The 20,071-nt window shown below is 42.9% G+C and overlaps 1 long non-coding RNA gene across 1 annotated transcript in view; it reads right to left on the reverse strand.

Annotated features, from left to right (window-relative positions):
- The window catches only part of LOC148151894 (uncharacterized), a 34,028-nt gene extending 14,500 nt beyond the window's left edge, over positions 1–19,528 (reverse strand). Inside the window, exon 1 of the long non-coding RNA XR_015760182.1 lies at positions 19,446–19,528. This is a non-coding gene — a long non-coding RNA (uncharacterized LOC148151894). The remainder of the gene's footprint in view (positions 1–19,445) is intronic.
- Between the last annotated feature and the right edge of the window lie 543 nt (positions 19,529–20,071).

Here is a 20,071-nt window from a genome sequence, read left to right on the forward strand (position 1 = left end):
CCACACCGCCCCGCCGAAGCGCAACCCACCCATAACCCTACATTTACCCCTTACCTAACACTACGGGCAATTTAGCATGGCCAATTCACCTGACCTGCACATCTTTGGACTGTGGGAGGAAACCGGAGCACCCGGAGGAAACCCACACAGACACGGGGAGAACGTGCAAACTCCACACAGTCAGTCGCCTGAGGCGGGAATTGAACCCGGGTCTCTGGCGCTGTGAGGCAGCAGTGCTAACCACTGTGCCACCGTGCCTTCCCTGATTACCCATCCCTGATTACCCATCCCTGATTACCCATCCCAGATTACCCATCCCTGATTACCCATCCCTGATTACTCATCCCTGATTACCCATCCCTGATTACCTGTCCCTGATTACCCGTCCCAGATTACCTGTCCCTGATTACCCGTCCCTGATTACCCATCCCAGATTACCCATCCCTGATTACCCATCCCTGATTACTCATCCCTGATTACCCATCCCTGATTACCTGTCCCTGATTACCCGTCCCTGATTACCCATCCCTGATTACCCTTCCCTAATTGTCAGCCCCTGATTACCCATCCCTGATTACCCGTCCCAGATTACCTATCCCTGATTACCCATCCCTGATTACCCATCCCTGATTACTCACCCCTGATTACCCATCCCTGATTACCTGTCCCTGATTACCCGTCCCTGATTACCCATCCCTGATTACCCTTCCCTAATTACCCTTCCCTAATTGTCAGTCCCTGATTACCCATCCCTGATTACCCATCCCTGATTACCCATCCCTGATTACTCTTCCCTGATTACCCATCCCTGATTACCCGTCCCTGATTACCCATCCCTGATTACCCATCCCTGATTACCCGTCCCTGATTACCCATCCCTGATTACCCGTCCCAGATTACCCCCCTGATTACCCATCCCTGATTACCCGTCCCAGATTACCCATCCCAGATTACCCATCCCTGATTACCCGTCCCAGATTACCCATCCCTGATTACCCATCCCTGATTACCCGTCCCTGATTACCCATCCCTGATTACTCATCCCTGATTATTTAGAGATAAGAGATAACAATGGATTTTTCATAATATGAATCATGAGACAGTGATTTGGTATTCAAACTAACCTTGAACTGCTTGCATGGGATGGTGCTCTATGTAAATTCAGAACCCTTTTCTGGGGAATATCATTGGATTAACCTGATGTAAATCATGTCACTTTATTATATGCGATTGGTCTTTTCCCGTAATTAAGGCTGTACTATCTCTTTAAAAACATATAAATAATGTGTAATTTATTAATGTAATTGCGCCATTTCTCCATGGAACACAGAAGCTTTTAACCTCTGTGTTGCTGGACAAACCTGCGCCAGGCTGCCTGATTTTATTAAACTGGTAACTTTGCTCTAAACAGACCGTACTCCTAGTGATTCTTCTGACCAATCTCGAACCAAGAGGCCCCTTTAGAGGGGTCTAGATCTTTACTTTCTGGTGGTACTGCATTTGGAAAAGGACTTGTTCCTGTACACTTCATAGAACTAGGGTTGATTTCCAGGATTGATGGGAATGACAGAGTGGAAGATGTGTGGGCCATAATGTTACAGATTATGACTGAATACAATGCTGTTGCTGCCGATAGTACTCATCACCAATTAATAAGGCTTCTGGAATGATTTAGGGATTAGATAGATTACCTACATATCAATGTACACAGTGCTTAAAGTAGAAACACTTATAGGAGAGTTACAGAGGGGAAAATAAGCAAAAGTCTGTGTTGATATAAAGAAGCAGGTAACATGAAAAGTTATTTTGAAAAAAGGGTCAAAAATGTATGTTTTTAAAAAGACTGTTCATGTAAGCCAAATGATTTGGTAAGGTTATTCCAAAGCTCAGGAAAGTGAAGGTGTGGCTTTCATCAGAAGCTTTCAGACACTCAAACTGCCCATGGGTCCAGAGATGGAAGATTAAGGTTCAAGCAGGTTTAGGTGTGTGACTGTATGTGGTTAGAGAGATAGAGAGAGGCAATCTGTTCCAGTGATTTATACACAAGAATGACAATTTTAAACTAATGCTGATAGTGAACCAGAAGACAACATACATCAGTCAAAACAGTGCTGTTGAATAAATAAGGCCTGTTGAAGGACAGAATATAAACATCAGAGTCTGAAGGAGCTGATGATCAAAAAGTGAGAAAAGCAAAGCCTCTAAAAAAGGGATTGGATCAGTCAAAAATATTATTAACCAAAACATGGATAGAGTTACAATCACATGCACTGAGAATAGAGAAAATGTAGGAAAACTATGTAGCTTGAGGTAGGTGGACATTGTGATGTATGGGGTGAGATGTTTAGCTCAGGTTGGTATCAGACACTGAGGTTATGAATCATCTGCTTCAGGCTAAGCCAGTATTTCAGAAATTTTAAATTGGTGACAAAGATTACAGGGTCAAAAGTAATTGCTTAATTGTACAAATCTTTTACTACAAGAATTGACAACTCTTCAATTTCAATGTTAGACAAGAAGTAATATTCTCAGAGACAGTTTGAGGATGTGAAAGATCATAGAGGGAGTTAAATGCTTTCACTAACTAGTGAAAGGTGAACCCCAGTCTGCTGGTGACTTTGTCAGGGGACAACATGTCAGGTAGAGGTTGATGGTACGGAACATAATATATTTTGATTGATTGATTGTTTTGAGGGGCGATAATCAATGAAGAATAGCACAGATCCTGGATATATCACTATGGGGTGACTGGGTAGATACACTCTATCTATTGATAAATGGAAAAATAGGCTTCCAAGGTTGTTCAAATGGCATTTAGATCTGCAGCCTTTTAATATAAAAATTGTACACATTTCCAGGAAGTAAAATACAATTGCTGATGCCTAATCCCAAATGTAATTGTTGTAAATTGTAAAACGTGACCAAGAAAGTTGAATAGTATCTTATGGGAAGAAGAATGAATGGCTATGAGCTTTGTGTTTTCTTGGTTGTTTATTTGTTACTAACCTTGTCATGAAAGTCATTTTATTTTTATATCACAGAATCCTTATGGTGTGGAAGCAGTCCACAATGACCCTCTGAAAAGCATCCTGCCCAGACATTCCACCCTCCCCTCCTCCATCTCTGTAACCCTGCATTTCCCATGGCTAATTCACCTAGCCTGCACATCCCTGGACAAGGTGGGCAATTTAGCATGGCTAATCTACCTAACCATATCTTTGGATTGTGCGAGAAAACTGGAGCACCCAAAGGAAGCCCATACAGACACAGGGAGAATGTGTAAACTCCACATAGTTGCTTGAGGGTGGAATCGAACCCCAGTTCCTGGTGCCATGAGGCAAAAGTGCTAACCACTGAGCAACCATACTGCCCTTACGGTTTTTCATTTTTTGAGTCCCTGTTGTTTTCTCATTATTTTTATTTTATTCTTTAATTAATTTTGGTTTAGAACTGTGAGATGTGCTCTGTAAGCTGAGAACTATAAGCTAAAAGTTACTTTTGCACTGTAGGCAACAGATTGTATTAAAAGGAAAGCAGACCAAACAAACTTTTGTTTATTTATGAGGCCAGGTCTAGAAATTAATTGCTGGTTGGTTCCTGAACAAGGTTCTGCAGATGCTTTGTCAGGGGGAAGGGCAAAGCCTCTAAAAAATGGATTGGATCAGTCAAAAATATTATTAACCAAAACATGGATAGAGTTACAATCACATGCACTGATAATAGAGAAAATGTAGGAAAACTATGTAGCTTGAGGTTGGTGGACATTGTGATGTATGGGGTGAGATGTTCAGCTCAGGGTGGCGTCAGACACTGAGGTTGTGAATCACATAGCAGACATTGACTATTAGCGAGTTTAGTATCTGAGAATTGCATCCAGAAAGTCTGGAAAAGACCTTATGCTCAAGCTGGTTGATTGGTAACAGGGATTTCATGAAGAAGATGATCAGTCTATCAGAGTTTTAATTAGGCTTTGGACTATGTTCTTGTAGAGCTGTTGATGCTACTGCATGAAGATTTGAAAGCTCACTGCCTAACCTCCCTTTTCAGCTCTTGAAAGCTCAAAGGATAGAGTTATAAGTATTACTGCCTTTATCTGAGTGAACTGAAAAGGTGACTCTGATCAACCATTTTCAGAAATCATCATTTTTGCCTGTGGAATAACACATCATAACAATCACTTAAGTAATCTGGACAGTTCTGTCATTTTCTTCAATTTATCCTTTAACTGTATTGTTTTATCTAGATTAGAGATGAAGGGCTTTTGCCCAAAACGTCGGTTTTCTTGCTCCTCAGATGCTGCCTGACCAGCTGTGCTTTTCCAGCACCACTCTAATCTAGACTGATTTCCAGCATCTGCAGTCCTCACTTTTGCCCGGTATTGTTTTATCTGTCAGCCTTTTGTGTGAATGGGGCTGAGAAATAAGATTTTTGTGTTTAAAGCATAGACATTACCAAGATCACTTTGTTATTTGTGTTTTAACTAAAGTGACACTATTTTTAATAAATATCTACAACTCTTGTTTAAGATACAAACAATTGGAATTGATGATTCACAGTGACTGAGATTGGTTATTCAAAAGTCTGGTCAAGAACCATTCCTCTTTTAAAGACCTGACATAATTATGAGAGAGAATGCCAACATGGCAGTCCCACTTTCTCCAAACATTGCACAAAACTGAAGTGTCTCATGTCGGGAACCATTCTCATGAACATCTTCTGGCATTCTTTCCAATGAGTCCACATCCTTTCTATAGTGTGGTAGCCAGAACTGGATACAATACTCCCACTGATGTCTAAGCAGTGTATATAAGTTCAGCACTAGGATTGCTAGAGCTATTCAGTAGACTTTAAACTAGTAAGCGGGGGTGGGCGGTTTGGAGGGAGGAGCCCAATGAGATAGTGGGGAGAAAAATAAGTCTGACACAAGTCAAACAGGCAAGGCAGACAACAGCAAGGCAGAGAACGAGTTAAGAGTTGAAAAGTGTGGCCCTGGAAAAATACAGTGAAGCTTTTTGTGGGGAACCCAGAAAAAAGGGATAATCATTTTATTGGGATTGCACAGTAGATCCCCCAATAGTCAGTGGGAAATCGATGAGCATATTTATAAGGAGGTGGCAGATATCTGTAAGAAAAATAAGGTTGAAAGGTAGGGGATTTGAACTTTCCAAACATACACTGGGGCTGCCAACTGTTAATGGCAAGGAATTTGTTAAGTGTGTAGAAGAGAATTTTCTTATTCAGTACATGGATGTACCTACTAGAGAAGGAGCAAAACTTGACTTTCTCTTGGGAAATCAGGCAGGGCAAATGACTGTGGTGTCAGTGGGGGAGCACTTTGGGGCCAGTCATCATAATTCTGTTACCAGTTTTGAAGGTATTAGGCAAAAACACTCAAAAGCGGATTGGGAAAGACTATTTGCAAGTAAAGGGACAGTTAGAATGTAAGAGGCTTTCAAAAATGACATCATGAGATTCCAGAGGCAGTATTATTCCTATTAGTGTGAAAGGCAAGACTTTGGTCAAGAAAAAGAAGGAAATATATGGCAGTGTTGGGGAGATTTCACTGGGGTGTTTAATGTAGGGCTAGGGAGGGTGACACTAGTTCTGCAACAGACACTTCTAGTTCCAGCCCTGAAATGGTTAACAACAGCCAAGCGAGCTGCTGCTGGCAACTGCATGACTACCTGGCTGGAGCTTGTAAGGGATATGCATAATGTTAATTAAATCTTGGAGCCTGTAAATACCAGCCAGTATCAATTGCCCCATCGAAACTCGGGATTAATAAAGAAACCGATCGGAATCTGTAACTGTTAGACAAGTGTGAATTGCTCTATCGGAACCTGTAACTATTGAGTGTGAATGGCTCTATTTAAGTCTAAAGTTGATAAGAGTAATTGTCAATTTAGTTAAACTGAAACTATTGAAAATGGCTAGCCTGTCAGACGCATAGTAATTCCTTGAAACAATGAACTATTGAATACGGGATCGGAACCGCTCCCGGGGATGGCTGAGCCATTGTCAAGCACAGCAGGAGCTGGACAGGCACTTTGATGCGGCCAATAGGAGCACGGATCCCCAGCGCGCGCAGATGAATGGACCCATGGGGAAGGCGAACTGACCGGGGACTCCAGGCAGCGCGAAGTATAATTGTGTCAAATTTGAACGAGAAGGGAGAACGCCTTCTCCAACGAATGCATGCTTGTAGATTCGTTGTACCAGTTAAGATTCTGTGAATAAACGGCTGTCTGCGTCTAACCATAGTTGCCAGTGTGAGTCTCTCCTTCCGAAAGAACACGCAAAGACGGGACCCTGCGGGTCCGTCTTAACAGCAGGTACAGACAGCTGGGATCAAATGAATCCCCTGAGGAGTGTAAGGGCAGTGGTGGGATATCCAAGAGGGAAACCAGGAGGACAAAAGCGGGACATGAGATAGCTTTGGCAAATTGAGTTAACAAGAATCCAAAGAGATTCTACATATGCATTAAGAGTAAAACAGTAACAAGCAGAGAATAGGGCCCTTTAAAGATCAACTAGGCCATGTGTGCAAATGCAGGAGATGGGGAAGATGCTAAATGAGTATTTTATGTCAGTATTTACTGTGAAGGATATGGAAGCAAGAGAACTTGCAGAAATAAGTAATGAAAACTTGAAAATTATCCATAATACAGAGGAGGTGGACATTTTAAAATGTACAATGGTGGATATATCCCGAGGACCTGATCAGATACATCCCAGAACTTTGTGGGAAGCTAGGCAACTGATTACTGGGCGCCTTGCTGAGATCCTTGTATTATCAATAGTCGTAGGAATGGAGGGTGAATAATGTTGTGCCATTATTTAAGAAAGGTGGAAAGAACTATAGACCAATGAGCTGATGTCAATGGTGGGTAACTTATTGGAGTGAATGCTGACGGATAGGATTTACATGCATTTGGAAAGGTAAGAGATAGTTAACATGGTTTTATGCATGGGAAATCATTTCTCACTAACTTCATTGAGTTTTTTGAAGAAGTGACAAAGAAGATTGATGAAGACAGAGCAGAGGACATTGTCTATATGAACTTCAGCAAGGTAATTAAGGTTCTGCATGGTTAGCAAGGTTAGATCACACAGTATCCAGGGAGAGCTAGCCATTTGGACAAAAAACTGACTTGAAGGTAGGAGACAGAGGGTAATGGTGCAGGGCTGTTTTTCAGACTGGAGGCCTGCGACCAGTGGTGTGCCAAAACAATCAGTGCTGGGTCCACTGCTTTTTGTCATTTATGTAACTGATTTGGATTTGAATATAGGTGGAATTGTTAGTAAGTTTGCAGATGACATCAAAATTGGTGTAGCAGAGAGTGAAAAAAGCTAACTGACCAAGGACCTTGATTAGATGGGCTGAAGGGCTAAGGACTGGCAGGTGGAATTTAATTTAGACAAATGTGAGGTGTTGCATTTTGGAAAGGTAAATCAGGATAGAAGAATACACTTAATATTAAGTTCCTGGGGAGTGTTGCCGAATAAAGGGACCTTGGGGTGCAGGTTCAAAGTTCCTTGAAGGTGGAATCACAGGTAGACAGAGTCGTGAAGAAGGGGTTTGTTATGCTTTCCCTTATTAGTCAGTGCATTGAGTACTGGAATTGGGATGTTGTGTTGCAGCTGTACAAGACATTCATTAGACCACATTTAGAATACTGCATTCAGTTCTGGTCTCCCTGCCATAGAAAAGATGAAAGGGTTCAGAAAAAAATTATAAGGATGTTGCCAAGGTTGAAGGTTTGAGCTATAGGGAGAAACTGAATAGGTTGGGTTTATTTTCCCTGCAGTATCAGAGGTTGAAGGGTGACAGAAGTTTATAACATCATGAGGGACATAGATAAGGTGAATTGCTAAAGTCTTTTTCCCAAGGTAGAGGAACCCAGTACTAGACAGCATAGGTTTAAGTGAGAGGGGAAAGATTTTAAAGATTTCTAAGGGGCAAAGGGTGGTGTGTGTATGGAATGAGCTGGCAGAGGAAGTGGTGAGGCTGGTACAATTACAACTTTTAAAAGGCATTCTGAATGGGTATATGAATAAGAAAGGCAAATGAGACGAGATTAATTTAGGATTTCTGGTCAGCATAGATGGTTTGGAGTAAAGGGTCTGTTTCTCTGCTATAGAACCTTATGAAATAGGGCAGGACAGGTGACTGAGGTGACAGTGTGGGAGCACTTTGGGACCAGTAATCATTGCTTTATTAATTTTAAAATAGTTATTGAGAAGGACAAAACTGCTTCACAGGTTCAACTTCTGACAAATTTTGACCGAATTAGACAGGATCTTGCAGGGGTTGGATTGGAGGAGTTTGTTTGCAGACAAAGGGACCTTTAAACCTGTGAAGCAGTTTTGTGGGCGGCACGGTGGCACAGTGGTTAGCACTGCTGCCTCACAGCGCCTGAGACCCGGGTTCAATTCCCGCCTCAGGCGACTGACTGTGTGGAGTTTGCACGTTCTCCCCGTGTCTGCGTGGGTTTCCTCCGGGTGCTCCGGTTTCCTCCCACAGTCCAAAAGATGTGCAGGGTCAGGTGAATTGGCCATGCTAAATTGCCCGTAGTGTTAGGTAAGGGATAAATGTAGGGGTATGGGTGGGTTTCGCTTCGGCGGGTCGGTGTGGACTTGTTGGGCCGAAGGGCCTGTTTCCACACTGTAATGTAATCTAATGTAATCATGTAATCTAATCTAATCTTAAAGTGGGAGGCCTTTAAAAGTGAGATAGCTACAGTTCAAGGTCTATGTGTTCCAGTGAGAGTGAGGGACAAGGTTGGCAGGAGTAGGGAACCCTGGATGACAAGAGGCTTTGACCAGAAAAAGGAATGAGGTCTGGCTCACGTACAGACACCTGGGATCAAGGGAATCTCTGGTGGTGTAGGGTATATAAGAGTCAACTGAAAAAGGAGGGCAAAAGGGGGCATAAGATAGCTTTGGCTAAGAAGATTAGGGTGAATCCAAAGAGGTACTTTAAGTATTTGAAAGAAGAATGAATAACTAGAGAGAGAATAGGGCCCCCCAAAGACCAAAGTAGACATGTATGTGTGGAACCGCATGAAATGGGTGAGGTCCTCAAAATTTCTCCTCTGTGTTTACCATGGGGAAAGACATTAAGATTTCGGAACTTGGAGAAGTTAGTGGTAGTATCTTGGGGACAGTCCATATCATGATAAAGGAGGTGTTGGACATATTAGACTATATGAAAGTAGATAAATCTCTTGGTCCTGACCAGATATATCCAATAACCTTGCATAGGAAGAGGCCAGAGAAGAAATTACAGGGGCTCTGCCTGATATATTTGCATTATCGTTAGCCCCAGTGAGGTCCCAGAATACTGGCAAGTAGCAAATGTTGTGCTCTTATTCAAAAAGGACTGCAAGAAAAGCCTGGGAACTATAGACCAGTAAGTCTAACATCAGTGGTGGATAAGTTACTTGAGAAGATTCTGAGGGATAAGATATACATGCATTTGGAAAGATAGGGTTTGATTAGGAGTAGTCAGCATGGCTTTGTGCATGGGATATCATGCCTCACAAATTCGTTAGAGTTCTTTGATGAAGTGACCAGGAAGGTTGATGAGAGCAGGGCAGCGGATATAGTCTGTATGGATTTCAGTAAGGTCTTTAATAAGGTTCCACATGTAGACTGCTCTGAAAGGTTAGATCACATGGAATCCAGGGAGGCCTGGGAAACTGGATACACAATTGTCTTAATTGTAGGAAACAGAGCATAGGATGCTTTTTGGACTACGCCTATGACTAGTGGTGTAACTCAGGGGTCAGTGCTGGGCCCATTGTTGCTTGTTATCTAAATCAATGATTTGGATGCTAATGTACAAGGCATGAATAATAAGTTTGCAGATGACATTAAAATAGGCGGTGTCGTGGACAGTGAGGAAGGTTATTATAAATTGTAGCAGGATCTTGATAAGCTGGGGACATGGGCTGAGAAATGGTAAATGGTGTTTAAGATAGATAAGTGTGAGGTGTTGCATTTTGGCAAGTCAAATCAAGATAGAGCTTCACGGTGAATGGTAGGGCCTTAAGGGGTGCAACAGAACAGAGCGACCTTAGGGTTCAGGTGCACAGTTCTCTAAAAGTGGATCACAGGTAGACAGGCAGTGAAGAAGGCTTTTGGCAAACTGGCCTTCATTAGTCAGGGCATTGAGTAGAGAAGTTGGGAAATTATGTTGCAGTTTTAAGGATGTTGGTGAGGCGGCATTTGGAGTATTGTGTTCCATTTTGGTCACCTTGTTATAGGAAGGATGTTATTAAACTTGAAAGAGTGCAAAAGGAATTTACAAGGATATTGCCATGACTCAAGGGACTGAGTTATACGGAGAAGTTGGACTTTTTTCCTCAGAATGTAAGGGATTGAGGGGGGAATCTTATAGATCATGAGAGGCATGGTTACAGTCAATCAGTCAGCCTTTATACCAGAGTTGAGGATTCAAGGACTAGAGGACATTAGTTTAAGGTAAGAGGGGAAAGAATAAATGGGAACCTGAAGGGCAACCTTTTTACACAGAGGGTGGTATGCATGTGGAATGAGCTGCCAGCGGAAGCTGTTGAGGTGTGTATATTAACAACATTTAAAAGGCATTTGGACAAATGCATGGAGAGAAAAGGTTTAGAAGAACATGGGCCAAGTGCAGGGAAATGGGGTTAGCATGGATGGACATTTTGGTCGACAGTTTAAGCAGGAGGGCCTGATCTGTGCTGTAGGACTCCATGACTCAGTGTTTCTATGTGTCTATGGCTCTGGTTCTCAATGAAGTCGAGAATACTATATGTTTCATTAACAGCTCTCTCTACATATCCTGCTGCTTTTAACCACTTCTGAACATAAATACCCAGGCCTCTCTGCTCCTGGACATCCAATAAATTGGCACTCTTTGGTCCATATGATGTTCTTTCTCCTAAATTCTCCTTCACCCCATATTCCTACATGTTGAATTTCATCTGCCACTGATCTGCCCACTCCACCAACATGTCACTGCCCTTTTGAAGTTCGATTCTATCTTCCTCAGTGTTTGCAATGTTCACAAGAATTCTGTCATGCCCAAACTTTGACACTGTCCCCTATATCAGGCAATGCTTGGGTCCCATTACCAACAGCTGAGGAACTCATAGACAAAACATCTTCCACCCGTTAACCATGATCCTGTTTCCAATCAGTGAGCCAATTTTGTCCCACTTTGTTACTGTTCATTTTATTCCACGATTTATCACAGCATGTGACTCAGTGTTTAGCACTGCTGCCTCACAGTGCCAAGGATCTGAATTCGATTCCACTCTCGGGAGACTGACATTTGGAGTTTACACTGTCCATACTGTCTAGGGATATGCAGGCAAGGCAAGATATGCAGGCCATGGAAAATGCAAGCTTACAGGGATCGGATAGGGGATGTTTTTCAGAGGGTCATTGTGGACCTATTGGGCCAAATGGCCTGCTTTCACACTGTAGAGATTCTATGATTCCTAAGAAGTGTGCTAAATGCCTTTTGGAAATCCATATACACCACATCAACAGCGTTGACCATTTCTGTTCCCTTTTCAAAAGCACCAGCAAGTTAGTTAGACATAGATACACATAGCACTAAAGAGGTAACTTCTGCCCTTTGAATCTGCATTGACATAACTACCACTAAAAATCCCTATTTCCTGTACTTTTCCCATATCTCTGAATGTATTGATAGTTGAAGTACTCACACAAATGCTTTTTAAATGTTGTAATGTTTCCACCCTCACTATTTTCCCAGGAGGTGCATTCCAGATTCTCACCACCCGCTGAGTGTAAATGTTTTTTTCCCTAAATCCCTTCTGAATCTCCTGCCCCTTACCCTAAAACTATGCCCTCTCAAAATTGACCCCTCAGCCAAGGGGAATAACTTTTCATTTCACCCTGTCCATGCCCCTCATAATCTTATACACCTCAATCATGTCTTCCCTCAGTCTTCTCTGCTCTGGAGAAAACAATCCAAGCCTATCTAGTCTGTCCTTATAGCTCAATTTTTCCATCCCAGGCAACATCCTGGTGAACCTCTTCTGTTCCCTTTCCAGTGTTATCACACCCTTCCTGTAACAAGGGGACCAAAACTGTATACAGTACTCCAGTTGTGGCCTGACCAACATTCCATACAACTCTAACATTATCTCTTTGCTCTTATACTTGATGCCACGACTGATGAAAACAAGTGTCCCCTCGGCCTTCTTAACTATCCTATTCATGTGCTCTGCTGACTTCAGGAATCTGTGAATAGTTACTCCAAGTGCCCTCTGTTGCTCTGTTGCTCTAGTGTCCTGCCATTCATTAAATACTCCCTAATCTTGTTTCTTCTTCCAAAGTGCATTACCACACACTTATCAGCATTAAATACCATCTGCCACCAGTCTATCCATCTGACCAACCCTTCTATATCTTCCTGTAACCTCCATCTTCTTCTCTATTAACCACTCTATCAACCTTAATGTCCTCTGCTGTAGGGTGGCACGGTGGCTCAGTGTTTAGCACTGCTGCCTCACAGCACCAGAGTCCCAGGTTCAATTCCAGCCTCGGGTGACCGTCTGTGTGGAGTTTGCACATTCTCCCCTTGTTTGCATGGATTTCCTCCGGGTGCTCTGGTTTTCTTCCACAGTTCAAAGATGTGCAGGTCAGGTGAATTGGCCATGCTAAATTGTCCATAGTGTTAGGTGCATTAGTCAGAGGGAAATGGATCTGGGTGGGTTACTCTTCGGAGGGTCGGTGTGGACTTGTTGGGCCAAAGGGCCTGTTTCCACACTGTAGGGAATCGAATTGAATCAAATTTGCTGACAATTCCCCCCACACTTTCATCTATAACATTTATGTATAAAACAAACAATGAGGGTCCCATTACTGATCCTTGAGGTACACCGCTGGATATTGTCCTCTAGCCACTCAAACAGCCTTCTACTGCTTCCCTTTGTGTCCTATTGTTAAGTAGTTTCTGATTCATCTCAGAAAGTTTCCCTCAAGGCAGTGTGCTTTAACCTTCTCAATAAGTCTCTCATGACGGACGTTGTGAAAATCTCTGCTAAAATCCAAATAAAGCACATCAACTGAATGTTCTTCATCCACATACTTCATCATATTTTCAAAATATTTGTTAGGCATTACCTCCCTCTGACAAAGTCATGCTGTCAGCGCAGCAGGTCAGGCAGCATCCAATTCACTTAACATCTCAGCCTTGCATCTTGTCTCCAGTATAAATCTCTTTTTGGTTCTACTCCTCCTTTTACCACCTCTTTAATATGTTTGTTGAAAACTTTGGGGTTTCCTTTTATATTCACTGATATTCTTTTGCCATAAGACTTCTATGCTTACTGTATTCATTTTCTCACCTTCCTCCCGACCCTTCTGTATTCAGTACAGTTCTCAATTATACTGACTACTTGACAGCTGTCATATGCACAGTTTTTCTTCTTGAACTTAATTTCCCTTCCCTTTGGCATGCAAGGAACTCTGAATTTTTGCACACCTTTCCCTTTTGAAAGAATGCACCTTAACTGTGTGTAAACCAACCCATTATTCAACTTCTGTTTTGCCGAGAGGTGCATGGGAGGAGCGAAGGACTTCTGGGAAGGTGAGTCTAACTGTTTAAAAACCTTACTTCAGGCATCAGGGCCTCCATTTGCTGAGAGGTGCGAGAGAGGAGTGAAAGACTTCTGGGAAGTCGTATATTTGTGTGGTTGCGTTACCCGAAACACTACTCGGGTAGTGTCTCCCACCCATCCTCCTCCTTTAACCAAAAAAAAGGTTCTGTGTGCCAGATTGGTAAGGTAACGAGTTCATTTTTTATTCCTTATTTTTCCATAAGACCATAAGACCATAAGACATAGGAGTGGAAGTAAGGCCATTCGGCCCATCGAGTCCACTCCGCCATTCAATCATGGCTGATGCACATTTCAGCTCCACTTACCAGCGTTCTCCCCGTAGCCCTTAATTCCTCTAGACAACAAGAATCTATCAATCTCGGCCTTGAAGACATTTAGCGTCCCGGCTTCCACTGCACTCCTTGGCAATGAATTCCACAGGCCCACCACTCTTTGGCTGAAGAAATGTCTTCGCATTTCTGTTCTGAAATGACCCCCTCTAATTCTAAGGCTGTGTCCACGGGTCCTAGTCTCCTCGTTTAACTGAAACAATTTCCTAGCATCCACCTTTTCCAAGCCATGTATTATTTTGTATGTCTCTATTAAGTCTCCCCTTAATCTTCTAAACTCCAACGAATACAATCCCAGTATCCTCAGCCGTTCCTCATATGTTAGACCTGTCATTCCAGGGATCATCCGTGTGAATCTCCGCTGGACACGTTCCAGTGCCAGTATGTCCTTCCTGAGGTGTGGGGACCAAAACTGGACACAGTACTCCAAATGGGGTACTGTCAACAGTCTCTTTGGGAATTTAGAATAGTGGGAATGGAGGTTAGGGTAGTTGAATGTTCCTCCTGCAGAATGGGAGGTAGGGGTTACCACTAGTGTCCCTGCTGACTACATCTGCGGAAAGTGCACCCAACTCCAGCTCCTCAAACCATGTTAGGGAATTGGAGCTGGAGCTGGATGAGCTTCGGATCATTCGGGAGGCAGAGGGGGTTACTGAGAGGAGTTACAGGGAGGTAGTCACTCCTCAGGTACAAGAAAAAGGCAGATGGGTTACAGTCAGGGGACGGAAAGGGAACCGGCAGGCAGTGCAGGGATCCCCTGTGGCCATTCCCCTCAACAATAAGTATAACATTTTGGATACTGTTGGGGGGGTCGACTTACCAGGGGAAAGTAGTGGGGCACAGGGCTCTGGCACAGAGTCTGTCCCTGCTGCTCAGAAGGGAAGGGGGAAGAGGAACAGAGCAGTAGTCACTGGGGACTCCATAGTTAGGGGACAGATAGGAGGTTCTGTGGGGATGAGAGAGAGACTCACAGTTGGTGTGTTTCCTCCCAGGTGCCAGGGTTCGTGATGTCTCTGATCATGTTTTTGGGTTCCTTCAGGGGGAGGGGGAGCAGCCCCAAGTTGTGGTCCACATAGGCACCAATGACATAGATAGGAAGAGAGATGGGGATTTAAGGCAGAAATTCAGGGAGCTAGGGTGGAAGCTTAGGGCTAGGACAAACAGAGTTGTTGTCTCTGGTTTGTTGCCAGTGCCACGTGCTAGTGAGGCGAGGAATAGGGAGAGAGAGGAGTTGAATACGTGGCTACAGGGATGGCGCAGGAGGGAGGGTTTTGGATTCTGGAATAATTGGGGCTCTTTCTGGGGTAGGTGGGACCTCTACAAGCAGGATGGTCTTCATCTGAACCAGAGGGGTACCAATATCGTGGGGGGAAAATTCGCTAAGGCTATTGGGGTGGGTTTAAACTAATCCAGCAGGGGGAAATTGGAGTTCGAGTATAGAAAAGGTTGAGAGTAGGGATGTCCGAAATCAAGTTTCAGGGATGCAAGATGGCACCGGCAAGCAAGAAGGTGGTTTGAAGTGTGTTTACTTCAACGCCAGGAGCATCCGGAATAAGGTGGGTGAACTCGCAGCATGGGTTGGTACCTGGGACTTCGATGTTGTGGCCATTTCGGAGACATGGATAGAGCAGGGACAGGAATAGTTGTTGAAGGTTCCAGGATTTAGATGTTTTAGAAAGAACAGAAACTATGGTAAAAGAGGGGGAGGTGTGGCATTGTTGGTTAAGGACAGTATTACAGTTGCAGAAAGGATGTTTGGGGACTCGTCAACTGAGGTAGTATGGGCTGAGGTTAGAAACAGGAAAGGAGAGGTCACCCTGCTGGGAGTTTTCTATCGGCTTCCGAATAGTTCCAGAGATATAGAGGAAAGGATAACAAAGATGATTCTTGATAGGAGTGAGAGAGACAGGGTAGTTGTCATGGGGGACTTCAACTTTCCAAATATTGACTGGGAACACTATAGTACGAGTACTATAGATGGGTCAGCTTTTGTCCAGTGTGTGCAGGAGGGCTTCCTGACACACTATGTAGACAGGCCAACAAGGGGCAAAGCCACATAAGATTTGGTACTGGGTAATGAGCTCGGCCAGGTGTTAGACTTGGAAGTAGGTGAGCACTTTGGTGACTGTGATCACAATTCTGTTATGTTTACAATAGTGATAGAAAGGGATAGGTATATTCCACTGGGCAAGAGTTACAGCTGGGGGAAAGGCAATTATGATGCGATTAGGCAAGATTTAGGAAGCATAGGATGGGGAAGGAAACTGCAGGGGGTGGGCACATTAGAAATGTGGAGCTTATTCAAGGAAACGCTCCTGTGTATCCTAGATAAGTATGTATCTGTCAGGCAGGAAGGAAGCTGTAGAACGCGGGAGCCATTGTTTACGAAGGAAGTGGAATCTCTGGTCAAGGATGAGGTGTGAAGGCTCAGTTAGGGAGCTTGAGGGTTACAAGGTAGCCAGGAAAGACCTAAAGAGTGAGCTCAGAAGAGCCAGGAGGAGACATGAGAAGTTGTTGGTGGATAGGATCAGGGTAAACCCTAAGGCTTTCTATAGGTATTTAAGGAATAAAAGAATGACAAGAGTAAGATTAGGGCTAATCAAGGATAGTAGTGGAAAGTTGTGTGTGGACTCAGAGGACATAGGGGAAGCACTAAATTAATATTTTTAAACAGTATTCACTCTAGAAAACGACAATGTTGTCGTGGAGAATACTGAGATACAGGCTACTAGACTGGGTGGGATTGAGGTTCACAAGGAAGAGGTATTAGAAATCCTGCAGACTGTGAAAATAGATAAGTCCCCTGGGCCGGATGGGATTTATCCTAGGATCCTCTGGGAAGCCATGGAGGAGATTGCCGAGCCTTTTGCATTGATCTTTAAATCGTCATTGTCTACAGGAATAGTGCCAGAAGACTGGAGGATAGCAAATGTGGTTCCCCTGTTCAAGAAGGGGAGTAGAGACAATCCTGGTAATTATAGACCAGCGAGCCTTACCTCAGTTGTTGGTAAAGTGTTGGAAAAGGTTATAAGAGATAGGATTTATAATCATCTAGAAAAGAATAATTTGATTAGGGATAGTCAGCACGGTTTTGTGAAGGGTAGGTCGTGCCTCACAAACCTTATTGAGTTCTTTGAGAAGGTGACCAAACAGGTAGATGAGAGTAAACTGGTTGATGTGGTGTATATGGATTTCAGCAAGGTGTTTGATAAGGTTCCCCACAGTAGGCTATTGTACAAAATGCAGAGAAATGGGATTGTGGGAGATATAGCAGTTTGGATCAGTAATTGGCTTGCTGAAAGAAGATAGAGGATGGTGGTTGATGGGAAATGTTCATCCTGGAGTCCAGTTACAAGTGGTGTACCGCAAGGGTTGGTGTTGGGTCCACTGCTGTTCGTCATTTTTATAAATGACCTGGATGAGGGCGTAGAAGGGGGGGTTAGTAAATTTGCAGACGACACTAAGGTCGGTGGAGTTGTGGATAGTGATGAAGGATGTTGTAGGCTACAGAGAGACATAGATAAGCTGCAGAGCTGGGCTGAGAGGTGGCAAATGGAGTTTAATGCGGACAAGTGTGAGGTGATTCACTTTGGTCGGAGTAACCGGGATGCAAAGTATTGGGCTAATGGTAAGATTCTTGGTAGTGTAGATGAGCAGAGAGATCTCGGTGTCCATGTACACAGATCCTTGAAAGATCCCAGGTTGACAGGGTTGTTAAGAAGACATACGGTTTGTTAGCTTTTATTAATAGAGGGATCGAGTTCCGGAACCATGAGGTTATGCTGCAGCTGTACAAAACTCTGGTGCAGCTGCACTTGGAGTATTGTGTACAGTTATGGTCACCGCATTATAAGAAGGATGTGGAAGGTTTGGAAAGGGTGCAGAGGAGATATACTAGGATGTTGCTTGGTATGGAGGGAAGGTCTTACGAGGAAAGGCTGAGGGACTTGAGGCTGTTTTCGTTAGAGAGAAGAAGGTTGAGAAGTGACGTAATAGAGACATATAAGATAATCAGAGGGTTAGATAGGGTAGACAGGGAGAGCCTTTTTCTAAGTATGGTGACAGCGAGCAAGAGGGGGCATAGCTTTATTGAGGGGTGATAGATATAGGACAGATGTCAGAGTTAGTTTCTTTACTCAGAGAGTAGTAAGGGTATGGAATGCTTTGCCTGCAATGGTAGTAGATTCACCAACTTTAAGTACATTTAAGTCATCATTGGACAAGCATATGGACATACATGGAATACTGTAGGTTAGATGGCCTTCAGATTGGTATGACAGGTTGCGCAACATCGAGGGCCAAAGAGCCTGCACTGTGCTGTAATGTTCTATGTTCTAATGTTCTATGTTCTATGTTTTCCCTGCCACACTTTGGTTCAAATCTATCCAGTTAAAATGAATGCTGTTTCTCTTGAGAGTGAGGCTGGGTAGTTAAAAGAAAAGATGTATTAGAAGTGTTGAACAGATGTTTTATGTCTGTCATTTGAAGTCTTCGAGAACTTCCCAAAGATTCTTGAAAATCAAGAGATAAAAGCAAGGAAGAAATCTGAAACATTCATCATCGTGGTGAAAAAGTACAAACATGTGAGTTAAGAGCAGGGATAGATCATTTGGTCCCTTGAGCCTGCTTCACCTCGAGATCAAATCATAACTGATCTGAGTGTGGCCTCAAACCTTTCTCCTGACTCCGTCTATAACTTCTGATTGTTTTGTCAATCAAGAATATATTTACCTCTGCCTTAAAAATAATCACTGTCCCTGTCTCCTCTGTTCTCTAGAAGATAATTTCACAGACTCATAATCGTCTGAGAGAGAAAAAACTATTTAAGTGGGAGACATCTGTGTTTTGTAACTACCTCAAAGACTCTACCACAAGGGAAACATTGTTTCAGCAAATACTTTATCAAGCCTCCTTAGGATCTTACATATTTCATTATGATTACCTTGTATCCTTCTAAACTCTAATATAAACTGGTCCAATCTATCTACCCTTTCCTCATCACATTACACCCTCAATCCAAAGTAATAGACCTAAGGATTAGCAAGTCCCTACGATGAGATGGTGTGCATCCTCTGAACTTAAAAGAAGTCTCACAGGGATAGTAAAGGTATTGGTTATAATTTTTTTTTAAATTCCTTAGATTATGCAAGGGGCTCAGCACAATGGAACACAGTGAATATATTTTATTCTCTTTGATTATTTGTTCAGTAAAGAATGAAGACAAAAGTCAGAAAACTACAGGCAGAATAGCATAGGCGTATATAGAATTTATCATTAAGGATACCTTGACAGATTATAAAACACTTTTTATATATATATGGTAATTTTAAAACAATTAAACAACCTAACAAAAATGGTTCCTATAAATTTATGACAGCGTTGTTGCTGTTTTCATGGAATTAGAGTCCTCAACAAAGGAAAAAAACACAAAATTGCTGAAGCAACTCAGCAGGTCGGAAGAAGGGTCACTTACCCGAAACATTAATTCTGCTTTTTCTCTCCAAATGCTGCTGGATCTGCTGAGTTTTTTCAGCAATTTCTGTTTTTGTTTCTGATTTCCAGCATCCACAGTTCTTTGTTTTTTTTTCCTCAAACAAAGGAAATGGGCAAACGCAGGACCGCAGTTTAAAAGAGGAAAAAAATTAAATCATAAATTTGAGAATGTAGAGAAGAATAATATTAAAACAAAATCACAATCCATCCATAATAAACAGTTATTGCAGTATGCTTAGGAAATTTCTCTAGTCCTCCCCAATCTATTTTAAACACTTACTTGATCCCTTTGCCACCTTGCACCCTACCCCCTCCCCAGCTGGCATCCTACTCTGTACTGCTCTACCAGCTGGCACAAAATTACTTGACACCCTATTTACCTGACGCCCTTACCCCTACCAATCTGGCATCCAAACCTCCCAGCACCCTATCGTCACACTGACCTTAAGTAGCTGTCAGTTAATAGCAGCTATCAAAGTCACTGTCAGCACCTTTTCATTTCAGAGTTAGGTAGTTGACTGCTGAGAGTAGGGGCCATGGTTTTTCTTCTTCTAACAGTTCTATGCTGAAAAAGAACTGTCAGAAAGGAAGCATTGCTTTGCATTT

This window comes from Chiloscyllium plagiosum, unplaced genomic scaffold (assembly GCF_037043375.1).
Source record: "Chiloscyllium plagiosum isolate Xiang-an unplaced genomic scaffold, Cpla_swu_hap1 HiC_scaffold_2, whole genome shotgun sequence".
In the NCBI taxonomy this organism is placed as follows: Eukaryota; Metazoa; Chordata; class Chondrichthyes; order Orectolobiformes; family Hemiscylliidae; genus Chiloscyllium; species Chiloscyllium plagiosum.